General features: G+C 53.8%; 1 long non-coding RNA gene across 1 annotated transcript; it reads left to right on the top strand.

Moving 5' to 3' along the window:
• Window positions 1–12: 12 nt before the first annotated feature.
• On the top strand, window positions 13–3085 carry LOC125613709. Its single transcript, XR_007344259.1, has 2 exons — window positions 13–424; window positions 1674–3085. It is a non-coding gene; the product is annotated as an uncharacterized LOC125613709 (long non-coding RNA).
• The last annotated feature ends 9954 nt before the right edge of the window (window positions 3086–13039 follow it).

Genomic DNA, 13039 nt, shown 5'->3' with positions numbered 1-13039 from the left:
CTGTCGTCGCGCGCCGCGTGGTTGCGGCCCGAGGCCCAAACGTCCGCGTCTTCGCCGAGCCCTGACGTCGCGCTGACGCCACCAGCCCCCCTCCCCGCGGGGTCCGGCAGCCCAGAGTGGTTAACTCTTCCGCTGCCACACGAGACCCCCAGGGTCCTTTCTCCCTCCACCCGCTCCCTGCCCGGAGAGGGTCCGGGCTGGGCCCCGACGTCGGAGTGTCCTGGGCGGACCTGGTAGACAGGCCCTTAGCCCGGGCTGTTCCCTTCGCCTGGAATGCGGCTCCAGTCCCAGGTCAAGCCCGTGTTTACTGTGACTTCGCTCCCTCCCGCCGGGCCCTGACCCCTCCGAGGCTGGGCGTGACCGCGTCTGGCTGGATCTCCCAGGCCCGGGGTGGGTCCTCCCCTCAGCCACTTGCTGTTTCAAGGTCAGTTTCTTCCCATTTTTCAGATTAGAACCAACAAAGTTCAGGGAACTTAAGGACGTCACCTAGAGAGGGGCAGAAAGCCCGGGCCCCAGCTCTGGCGGATCCCTGCCCCCACCCCATGCGGTGGCGGGGACTGTCTCGCAGCCGGGGAGAGGACCCCCGCAGGCCCCGCCCTGCCCCAGGGGAAGTGAGACTAGGAGCCCTCCCCCGCATTCTCGCCACTTCCTCCCGGGGAGCGGCGGCGGCGGGGAGAGGGAGGAGGTGGGGACGGCCTGGGAGTTCAGGGAACCTGCCTTGGGTCGGGGACGGGGGTCCCTCCATGATGACCCTATGATTTGATAGAAGACTGGCACTAGATGCCCCACGCGCTTGGGCTGAGGGATGGCAAATCTGCTCCTTCCTTGAGGCCCTTCTTAAGCGACCTGTTGTCTGTTTTGATTCCCTCAGTGTCCTCCCCCAGCTGGGTCCCAGAGCCTTCCATCCTGTCTTCCCCTTCTGCTCTCCCGCTCCTACGCCACCGCTGTGATGCACCCCTGTCCTGCTGCGATGGTCTTCCCTGGGCGGGGCTGGAGGGGACCTGGATCCCTCTGCGCTCCAGAGATTGAAGGCATGCTTTGCTCAGAGCCTCAGTTTCTCTGCTGGGGACAAACATCCCTCCAAGGGAACAATGTCTGGAAGACGGTTCCCAGTCTGGCTGCAGGGATACACTTGCTCATCCCTTGGTTCATTCACTCCTGCTGCTCGGTGCCCTCCTGTCACCTCCTCCTTCATTCACTACGGAGACTCACAAACCGCAGGCTGCCTAGGAAGGACTCAGTGGCTCACAGATATGTGGGTGGGGACAGCCCCAAGACCAGAGGTGGGATCTTCCATTTTACTAAACTAACCTGAATCCTCCCCAGAGAGGCCCGGCAAGGTCCCCAGAGGCAGCAGCCTGTCACTTCAGTCTCTGCTGGAAAGGGGTCTGCACCTCTCTGAGCCATCCATAGAAGCCTGCGCAGTGACGCAGGCCAGGCCCACGGTAGTAGATCACCAGATGCTCCCTCAACTCCTGAGTTCCAGTGTCAACTAGTCAGACACTGTGAGGACCTCCTATGTGCTGGGGCCACTGAACAGGCCCCTCTGGCTATGCATTCTCACCTTCCTGGACTGGCCTCCCTCCTTGAATGCCACTCAGACATCCAGGCCTCGGCCCAAGTGTCCCTGAGGACAGAATGCCTGGGCTCATCATTTGTTGTTTTTTTTTCAGTTTCCTTCTATTTATGGCAAGAGAAAATGATTTTCCATTCCTGGCGGTGACACGAAGATCCCCTTTTGAAATATATTGAAATAGAAACAGAAAAGGGGGTAGAGAGTGACATGGACCTAAAGGGTGCTCCTTGGCTATGGTTACTTCCTGTAACTCCCGGCTCAGCTCTAGGAGGGCTGGGGGCTGAAGAGCTGGGCCCAGCATGCCCAGCACAGGCGCACCAGGGACTGTCCAATGAGCCAACCATGATGCCCCCAACCCAAATCCAACTGACTCCTCAAGGTGATCTAGTAACAGTGGATTCCTGATCTTCTGACCAACACCTACACACACCTGCTGGACCCCAACATCTGAACCTGTGAAAGGACCTAACCCCACTGGTGCATACAGCAAGTGCACATTCAGTGCACGCTGGGGGAACGCAGGCACTGCTCCTAGGAGCTCTTTCCTCCAGGTGCTAGAGACCTAAGGCTGGAGTCCTTCAGTCCCTTCACAAACACTGATCTGCGCCACTCCTTGAAGCCTTTGAGGAGGCTGGGGACACCACAGCCTCAGGGACAACTGGACTCTGTTGTCATCAAAGCGGGATGTGTCAGGTCCAATCAATGTCCAAGGGCCTGCTGCGCCCGCTGCCTTATTGTAATATGGTCTTCCGAGGCTGAAGGAGCCGGTGCCACCCAAAGGGCAGAAGCTGGGTCCCCTCCATAGGGCTAGTCAAACACCTGCACAGGGACGGACAGGACGGCGGTTGCGGCTCCAGGGGAGGGCGGAAGTGGGGCGGTGGCGAGGGGGGAGCCGCAGCCCTCCGCGGTAACCTGATCCTCAGGAATGCGCCGAGGCCTGACGCGCCCCCAGCCCCAGGCCGCGGCCCCTCCCCCAGCCACCCCGCGGGATCCTGCCACCTGGGGGACTGTTCTCCGCCCCCAAGCCCTGCCCCCACTAGCCAGTTTGTTTTCAGTGCAGAGTTACCCTGTCCCGGCCCTGCAGGGTCCTGAGCTCTGGGGGACCAACCCCAGCAAGCTCCGCCCCCAGGAGGCCCCCTTGCCTCATCCCCCTTCTGCTCCTCTAACTCCTATTCTTTCCTCTCCCGGGGATTTTCCGTTTTATCAAGTTGATGGTAGGTCTCTGGGTGTTGAGTAAAGACTGAAAATTCAGCCCAGTGGCAGATCACTCTAAACCAGAAGGTCAGTGTCTTAGTACTGGGCGGCGCAGAGGTCAGAGCCTGGGCTGGCCAGACAGAAGGGGGAGGGCACATCACATTCAGTGTCTGGAAGGCCAGGTCCCTCTCCAGCCCTGGCTGGGGGAGCCCAGGCAGGTCAGGTCGCCAGTCCTCCGCAGACAACTGCTCTGGGAAATCCGATTAAAATCTCTCACAACTTGCTGGGAAGATAAAAGTGAAAATATGGAGTCCAGGGCTGAGCCTGCTTAATGTCCCTTCCTCCAGCCTCATCTGGGACCCCACTGATTTTGGGACAAATACCACTTGGTGTTTGGTGAAGGCCTCACCACCTCTTTTCCACTTTGGCTCTGTGGCTGCCAATTTAATCCAGTCTTGCTGCCCCCCCAGCTCTCCATCAAGGCGAAATGCTGGTCCTTGCCCCGGGGCCTTTGCACTTGCTGAACCTACTGCCTGGGACACTGATTCCCCATTACTTGGTTATTTGCTCCGACTTCTCTTTCAGCATCATCTTCTAGGGTGCCCCTCACACACTAACACACTCTAAGACATCCTCTGCTTTACCAATGAGGCCACCATTTATTCTCCCAAAGGCTGCAATTATATTCCTGTTAGTCTGAGTGTGGGGAGGGTATGGAGGTTTGTCTCAATGTGTGTCCAAGCCAGTGCATGTGGAATAAGTGAGTTATCCCTAGTTCACTGCATGGATTAAGCACACTCCCACCTTGTCTCAGGAAATCCCTGTCTCTGAGGGACCCCCAGTCTGGGAGGACTAAAGCTGGACAAGATAGCTGTTCCTCAATCAACTTTATGGGATCAAGTTTGGGACAAATGGAGGGATGAGAATGGAATATCTTGGAGGGCTCCCTAGCTGGGAGGAAGAAGAGGGCAGGGAAGGGGATTGGGCAGAGGGAACAGCAACTCAGGCAGAGGAACCCACAGAAGGGGGATAGACAGGCTGGCTGCCCAGGGCAGTTCTCTATACTGAGGCCACGACCTCCCCTCTCCCTGTCTGGGAGAGCAAGGTTTGCTGCAGATAGAGGACGGGTTTAGCCAACCTTAGGGAGTCTAAGGGGACTCCTAGGAGGCATGATTAGGAAAGGCTTCTTGAGAGGAAGCAGTGGAGGCAGGTTTTGAGGGATGAGTAGGAAGGAGTTTGTCAAGAAGCTATGTAAAGGCAGTCCAAGCTAAGAGAACACAGACCCAAATGACTGCAGTTCAGTTTGGCCAAGTAATAGTGAAGCAAAACAGTTATTGAATCCTTACTTTTTTTTTTCAAATCCTCCCTATAAAACAGTCCATGTGGTAAGTAAGCTTATTCACTCCTTTTTCTTAAGGCTGGAACCGAGGCTCACCAAGACAACACTTTGGCCTATGAAGGCCTACTTGCCTTGAGAAAGGTCACTTGGCCCAGGCTGGCTTGGCCCACAGTTCATCCCCCCACCTGCCAAGGTCAGGACTACACCTCCTTGGCCTCCTACTCAATCCAGACTCTTAGAGAAACACCACCCATCTCTTTCAATCTAGTCCCACNCCCCCCACCTCCTGGCTCCTCCCCTAGTGGGAGGGCGCGGGGAGTGGGCGTCTGGGAGGGGCCTGCACATCTGGCGCGCAGCTAGCGCCACCTAGGCGCAGTGGGGCAGGCAGACGTCGGGTTAGGGAGGGAACATCCAGCTTTTCTGACCAGTGTTTGGTCAGGTCCTTTGCCTTCTGGAGAGGAAAGCTTGGGTGGTGGATCTTTCTGGTCCAAGATGGGAGGAGGAAACAGATGTTTAACCTTGTGGGCCTCTTTCCCTGTCTGTGAAATGGGTAGAACAATTGAAGATCTTGGTCCCTGAAAATGTGAGGCTTATGAGAGTTCAGCTGCACAGCAGTGCTGGGCTCGCGGTTGGTGCTCAGGGTAGACGTTGATCATTCCTTGTTGGAAGGGGCGGGGCAGGGAGCTCTGAGGGCTCCATACCAGGAAGAAGGTGGTCGGAGCGGCACTGACCTAGAGGTGTGGTCACATGGACTTAAAAGCCAGGAGTTGGCAAATATTTCCCCTAAACATGACCTCCCAACATTCTATTCTCATTTTGAGGGAACTTAAGGTTCAGAGAAGTTGAACAAGTGGCCACATCACAGTGTGTAGAGGACTGTGCAGGGTCATTTGGACCCTGGGCTCCACCTCCAGAGACTTGAACCCAGGCTGCCCACTTCCCCTGCCAGTTTTGGCCTTTGATCTTAAAACCCTGCGCCTTGGGCTTATGACTGGAGCCAGGTGGAGTTGGTGCAGGTGTACCCAGCCAGACCTGCTGGGGAAGGTCATTTTGCCCATTTTAGATGAATCGAGTACAAAGAAGGGCCTTTGGCCATCAAGAGTAGGGCCCTTACTGACTCCAGGTCCCGACCGTGTCCCCCCCCTCCCCCATTTTGCAAGGCTTCAGGAACTGTTCAGGGCTGTTTTTAACCACGTGACCTTGCCTTGTGCCAAGGTCAGGCAGATGTTTCAAGATGAGGGTGCTCATTGATGCTGAAGTGGGGGTGCCTGTCGACACAAGAGATTTGGGGGGATGGAGTGTCACTCTTTGAGAGACCAAGTGCTGACTTAGGTACACAGTTGGGTGGCCTCAGCCCTGTCCCTGCCCTCACATCTCTGCTGAGATGGGTGTGTTCCAAGTGCATCTCCCAGGTGGGCAAGCCAGGTGCTTGGGGAGCAGTGGACAATGGCAGTAAAGAGGACCCTTGCAGCCCCAACTTCTAGGGAAGGGGAGGCCCAAGGAGGTTTGGGGACTTCTGGGACTCTGCAGCCCCGGCCTGGGTGCGTACCAGTGGTGGTCTGAAGAGGATGCCAGCAAGCTCGAGCCTTGCCGGGCGTGAGGGACTTTTCTCTCTCTTGCTTGCAGTGGTGGCTCAGGCCGGGGTCCCTGCTTGCCCGGTGGCCTTCCACCCCAGCCCTGCAGGCTTGTTTTGTTGTGGGGTGCTTATCAAAACCCCAGACCTGGCCCCCAACTTGAAAACTTTGGGGGCAAAAAAATCCTTGACCACCCTAATCCCTGCAGGAGTCGGTGTCCCCCCCACCCAGGGACCTTCCACCCAAACTATCAGTGTCCTTTCCTCTGCCCTCAGGGCCTCTGCCGGGCTGCCTGTCTGGGGTCTTCCCCAGCCACTCTGCCTCCCAGCTTCCGACCCCCTGGCTGGGCCAGCGCCCGCCCTACTAGCTCCTAAGGGGCCCGTGTTCCGCCATCACTGTCCTGACTACTCAAGGCTGTGTTTCTTGGGCACACGTAGGGTCTCCTGTCACTGCTGAAACAGATGAAGGATGCTAAATCCTGTCCAGCTGCCAAGTCCCTTATTTTGCTCCAAGTTACAGCCACAGTGTGGAGAAGACTTGGGAGAGGGTCTGAGGGGGCGAGGCTGGGCACCCCTCCCGGCCTTTGCTTTGGTGCCCCCCCACCCCATGGCTCCTAAGGGAGGCCAGGCTGTGTGGCTTTGGCTGTTGCCTGCTGTTCTGAAGCCAAGGTGTGTGTCAGCCTTGGCCTGGCCAGCTGTGACTCACCCTGGGCCTTGGCCTCACTTCCCCCACCAGGGCTGCAGCTCAGGGTTGGTGCCCACTTTCGCTCTACGGGAATCCCAAGAAGACTCAGGTTTGGCTGCACCCAAAGGAGCCCTCAGACTTGGAGCTAGGCCCAGCTGCCAGCCAAGCATTCTAGACTGTGGGTCAGAACTCATTCCTCCCTAGCTCTGAACCCTCCTCTGGCTCCCTGGTGCCTTCTCAATAAAACTCAAACTCTTGTACTTCTTTTGACACTCTGCCCCCCCAAATCTCGTGTGTCCTATCCAGCTCCTGCAGATCTCTCACCCCCTCTTCCTCCAGCCACACCAGCCTTCTCCAGGGCCCCTAGTCATTGCCCAGCTCCTTCCAGCCTCAGGGCCTTTGCTCAGGCTGTGCCCTCCACCTGGGACACCCTTTGCCCAACTCTCCCCAGGTTCTTTCCAAGTTCCTTCTCTTTTCCAGCTCAGGTTCCTGACTGGCCCATCCCATCCTGTTTGATTTCTACCTAACAGTTTTCTTTTTGTTTTGTTTTTCGGTGAGCAAAAAGAATGGGACTTATTCAAATGAGAAGAAAAGAGAAAGCGCTCCTGTGGGGAAGAGGGGTCCCCCTAGGGGTTCCCCCTACCTAGCAGTTTTGTTTTGGTACCAGGGATTTAACCTAGGGGCACTTTACCACTGAGCCACATCCCCAGCCCTTTTTATTTTTTTTAGTTTTGAGACAGGGTTGTTGCTAAATCTCAAACTTGAGATCCTCCTGCCTCAGGCCCCCGAGTTGCTGGGATTATGGACATGCACCTGGCTCCAACCTAATGGTTTGAAACCCCCAAATTATTTGAGTTGTTTTTATATCCCTAAAGCAAGGGGCTGTTTTCAGCATACAGTAGGTGCTCAGCAAATGCCCAAGGGCCAAAAGACTGAATCTGCCTCTGGATACATGGATAGGGGAGATTTCTGGGGTCCCCTCTGTGCTCAGAGCCTTGACTTTCTCCCCAGGAGGAGTAAGTGATAGGTAGCAACCACCATGACCTTTAGCCCTGGCCCACATCCTGCCCCCCAACCTGGTTCTGCCTTCTAGAACTCTCCCAGCAAGGGCTGGTAGGGATTGGCTGGGACTGGGCTGTGAGTCACAAAGCTGCCATGGCACCAGGGTCCCAAGGCTGGCCATTCGGGCTGGTGGGTTCAGCTTCGGGGGCACGTGAGTGGGGCTGGAGAGAGGGGCTTTGTGGGGGGGTACACAGGGGACCCTGCTGTCCTCCGCTAGGCTAGCCCCAGTGCCTCCTACCCCAGCCTGCTCTGGGCTTCTCTTGAGTGGTAGGTCGGCCACTTGGCAACCCCAAAGCCTTGATGGTGGCTTCATCTGCCTGGGGGGCGCATCCTGAAGAGCCTGCTGTGTCCCTGGGGTCCGAGGGACGGTGGTCTGAGTTCACTTACAGATGGGGGACGGAGGCTCAGAGGGGTTTACTCCATATTGCTGAACCAGACTCAGCATCTGTGTCCTGGGGGACCCCGTTCCTTGCCCGTGCCGTCCTGTCTCTCTCCCTCTCATCTGGTCACTCACTGGTTGGTCACGTGGTTCAGGAAACCTCTGACCCTAGAATGGACCCCGTGGGATTCTGGGACAGCTGTTTTCAAGTTCTACAGCTTGGGCTGCCCTCATTCACCCAGCCACCCGCCCATCCACCCATTCATTGAGTTATTCATAAAGCATCTCGTGAGCACCTACTGTATGCACTCTTCTATGGGATGCTGTTAAATACGGCAAAACTTAAAACAGCTGTCCCCACCCTGAGCAGCCCCTAGTCTAGTGGGAGAAAAGTCACAACAGAAAGAAGCAAGATAGGGGCTGGGGACATAGCTCAGCAGGTAGAGCGCTTGCCTCACATGCACAAGGCCCTGGGTTCCGTCCCCAGCCCCACCAAAAAAAAAAAAAGAAGAAGCAAGATGCCAGGTGGCCTTCAGTTTCTCTCCGAAATGCAGCCACCATCGGGCCAACTCCAGGGGAGCCAGGAGAGCAGAGAGATGGCGATGCCCCAAACCTGTTCCTTGTGCCAGTTTCTACCCCACACCCCGAGTTCCCAGCATCTGAGCCCTGCCTTCCCTTTGCAGTGGGGTCTTAAACCCAGCAGCTTCAACCACAACAGCTTATTGTGATTCCATTACCGGCCCCTCCCAACATGCCGGGGCGGGGGTCTTCTGATCACCCTGCACCGGAGGGCAAGTGAGACCTGTGGAGGGGCTGCTTGGGTTCTAGAGCAGAGTCAGAGCCACTTCCTACCCCAGGCTGCTTTGTGCTGAGGCCAGGTGGGTCACAAGGGCCTCAGGGGGCAGGGTTCGCCTTCCTAGGCAAAGAGCTGGGGACGGTGTTCTGTCCAACCAACACTGCTGACAGGACAGTCTAGACTTGAAGACTCAGTTCTTCTGGGGACCCCCCACAGGCCGGTGACCTTACCTCTCTGAGCCTCCATTTCTCAGTGTGGAAATATCAGTTAAGCCTGAGTGGTTGACAGTGTCTCAGATTATCCATGTCTTTTTTTTTTTTTTTAATTTTTTGGTTGTAGTTAGACACACACCTTTATTTCACTTGTTTATTTTTGTATGTGGTTCTGAGGATCGAACCCAGGGTCTCGCACGTGCGAGGCGAGCGCTCTACCACTGAGCCCCAGCCCCAGCCCCATTATCCATGTCTTGACTTTTTTTTTTTTTTGGTACTGGTGATTGAACTCAGGGGCTCTTGGCCACTGAGCCACATCCCCAGCCCTGTTTTGTATTTTATTTAGAGACAGGGTCTCACTGAGTTGCTTAGGGCCTCGCTGTTGCTGAGGCTGGCTTGGAACTCGCCATCCTCCTGCTTCAACCTCCCAAGCAGTGTGCACCACGACGCCCAGTGTGACGGGGGTTTTGTTGTTATTGTTGTTGTTGTTGTTGCGTGTTTGTTTTTGGTACTGGGGATTGAGTCCAGAGCCTCATGCGTGATTGGCAGGTCCTCTACCCCTACTACTGAACTACAGCATCAGCCTATTTATTCAGCTATTTTTATGTTCCCCCTTTTATTCTGGGTCTCAAATTATACGTGTATCAGGCCTTTTGATATTGTTCACAGGTCCCTGAGGCCTGGTTTATGGCCCTTTTCCTCTGTGACCGTTTCGCCTACAAGTGAATTTTAAATTTTTCAGATATTGTCTTTTATTCAATTTCAGAATCTCCATCTCTTCACTCATTACGAGCCTTTTTTTTTTTTTTTTTTGGTACCAGGGATTGAACTCAGGGGCCCTTGACCATGAGCCACCTTCCCAGCCCTATTTCGTATTTTATTTAGAGACAGGGTCTCACTGAGTCACTTAGGGCCTTGCTTTTGCTGAGGCTGGCTTTGAACTCGCGATCCTCCTGCCTCAGCCTCCTGAGCCACTGGGATTACAGGCGTGCGCCACCGTGCCTGGCTGTAAGCCTGTTTTTTAATTTAGCATGAACCAACTGCTGACTGAATGTATTTAAACGTATACTGAATATGTCAGTGAATTTTTTGGTCCTTATTCTCTCAACAATACAGTATAACGACTATTTATATAGCATTTCTGTTGTATTAGATATTCTCAGTCATCTAGAGAAGATTCAGAGAAGACTGCATAGGTTCCCTCAAATCCTACACAGTTTTATAGATGGGACATAAGTGTGCGTGGATCTAGGTGTCCACGGGGGCCTGTGGAGACAGGTACAGCTGTAATTAGAAGAGTTGTTCTCCAATCCTTAACCGATCCCTGAATTTTCAGCACCTTGGTTTACACTTCTTCCTTCCTTTCTTTCTATTTTTGTGGTGCTGGGGTTGAACCCAGGGCCTTTGCATATGAGGCGAGCACTATACCAGCTGAGCTCTGTCCCCAGCCCTCAAGCTGTTTCTTGGAGGGCAGCTCTGATCTCAGTTTGGTTCTGTTATTCCTACCTGGGCTGCTTAGAAACTGCCCCACCCACGTGTGGTTCAAAGGTCCTGTCGTGATCTTGGTGGTTTATTTTATTTTATATTTATTTTTTAGTTGTAGTTGGACACGATACCTTTATTTTATTTCTTTATTTTTATGTGGTGCTGAGGATCCAACCCAGGGGCCTCGCACGTGCAAGGCAAGCGCTCTACCGCTGAGCCACGGCCCCAGCCCCTGGTTTATCTTATTTTATGTGTATATTTTTGAGATGGGTTTTGGCTGGGTTGCTCCAGCTGGTCTCAAACTCCTGGGCTCAAGCGATCCCCCTGTTTCAGTGTCCCAAGTCAATGGGACTTCAGGTGTGCCCCGCTGCACGAGGCTTGGGCAGTGCTGGGGATGGAACCCAGGGCCTTGCGCATGCCAGGCAAGCGCCCTGCCACTGACCTACACTCCCACCCAGATGGAGGGCTTTTCATCAGACTTTTTAAAAACCTTTCTGTGAGGAACCAATCGGTGTTCCCGTAGGCTAAGCTCCTAAAAACAGGAGAAACTCCCAAAAATCTGCCGATGGACTCGGATGTCGCTCAGTTGGTAGAGTGCTTGCCATGCATGCACAGGGCCCTGGGTTCAATCCCCAGCGCCACCAAAAAAAAAAAATGCCTATGAGCCAGGCACAGTGGCACACCTATAATCCCCAGCATCTTGAAGGCTGAGGCAGGAAGATTGCAAGTTCAAGGCCAGCCTCAGCAATGATAAGATACTAAGCCACTCAGTGAGACCCTGTCTCTAAATAAAATACAAAACAGGGCTGGGGGGGATGTGGCTCAGTGGTCGAGTGCCCCTGAGTTCAATCCCTGGTATCAAAAAATAATTAAAAAAAAGAATCTGCCTGATTGGGAGTAGGGTATACAGCTCAGTGGCCGAGCACTTGCCTACCATGCTTGAGGCCCTGAGTTCCATCCCTAACACACACACACACAAAAAAAAAAAAAAAAATCATGGTGCCTATCATTTTGTAATTTGCATTTTCCATTTAAGACTGTGTAGTGATTATTACCTCAACAGCCCTTAAAATAATTTTATGACTTGTTTATGAAGATCCTGGATTGTCATGTGGACCCTTTTTTTCTGCTGAGATAGGGTCTTGCTCTGTTGCCTACGTTGTTACTCTTAATAATTCATAAGGTTGAATTTCTGGGTTGCCTTCAAGATACTGTTTTTTGTTTTTGTTTTTTTGTACCAGGGGTTGAACTCAGTGTCACCTGACCACTGAGCCACACCCCCAGCCCTATTTAGAGACAGGGTCTCACTGCATTGCTTAGTGCCTCGCTGTTGCTGAGGCTGGCTTTGAACTCATGATCCTCCTGCCTCAGCCTCCCGAGCCTCTGGGATGACAGACGTGGGCCACCTCGCCTGGCCCAAGATACTGTCAAACAGGGCCTAGGCTGGCAGAGCAATCGCGTAGCCAGTGTCGGGTCTCGGTTTTGTCCCGAGTCTGGGGGCGGGAGCCATCCTGGACTCTATTTCTTCTCAGTCTTGGGTTGTCTTCACTTTTCCTTCTTCTAAGCAACAGTGAGGGATGACCACACGGCGTCCTAGACTCATATCTGAATTCCTGCTATTTCCTAGTATGTTCCTTCCTGTGGACTCTTTTTTTTTTTTTTTTTGAGGAATTCGGTGTTTTTTGCTTTTAACATTTCTTCTTGTGTTGGTTTTGGGGACAGAGCCAGCCAAGAGCAGTGTTGCTACACGGTGCATGTGATGAAGAGCTGAAGGCAGCCGCCTCTTACAGGCTGGCTTCTGAGATTGTACCTTCTTCTCCTGCTCCTCTTCCAACTCTATGACCCTCCAAGGTAAGGAGATGGCTGGGCAAGGGCTTTGGCTGATCCAGCCAGAGGAACAACATACTTTTCTGCTAAACAAGTATGTCCTGCTGCAGCTTGTGTGGGAGGACTATCTGATAGGGTCCCTGTGCGAGGTAATCATCACTACAGGGTCTTAAATGGAAAATGCAAATTACAAACCCATAGGCACCAGGATTATTATTAGTATTATTTTTTGGTGTGAGGGATGGAACCCAGGGCCTCGAGCATGGTAGGCAAGTGCTCGGTCACGGAGCCGTGTACCCTGCTCCCAATCGGGCAGATTCTTTTTTTCTTTTGAGATGGGATCTCACAGAGTTACTCACAGGTCCCAAGTTACTTCTGAAGGCCACAGTCATCCTCTCAGTCTGCCTTCTGCTCCTCCTCCCACCTGAAGTTGGTCCAGCCACCCACCAGCCACGCACTCATCCATCCCATTCATCCCTTTACCCATCTACTCAGCTGCCCATCTACCTAATCATCCATCCATCCACCCATCCACCCGTCCATCCATCCATGAATCCATCTGTTCATTCTTCTATCTACACGTCTGTCCATGCATCTAAGCATCCAACCATCATCCATCTATCCATCTGTCTTTCCGTTCATCCTCCATCTAACCATCCACCCACCCACCCGCCCATTTGCCATTCATCTGTCCATCTATCTGTCTGGCCATCCATCCACCCATCCATCCACCCATCTATCCATCTATCTATCTACCTATCCATCCACCCATCCATCCACCTGTCCATCTACCCATCCATCCATCCATCCACCCATCTGTCCATCTTTCTGTCCGTCCGTCCATCCATCCATCCATCCATCCATTCATCTGTCTGTCCATCTGTCCACTCATCTGTCCATCTTTCTGTTCA

The sequence above is a fragment of the Marmota marmota genome, unplaced genomic scaffold (assembly GCF_001458135.2).
Source record: "Marmota marmota marmota unplaced genomic scaffold, marMar, whole genome shotgun sequence".
Lineage (NCBI taxonomy): Eukaryota > Metazoa > Chordata > Mammalia > Rodentia > Sciuridae > Marmota > Marmota marmota.
This window is presented reverse-complemented; position numbering and strand designations above follow the sequence as displayed.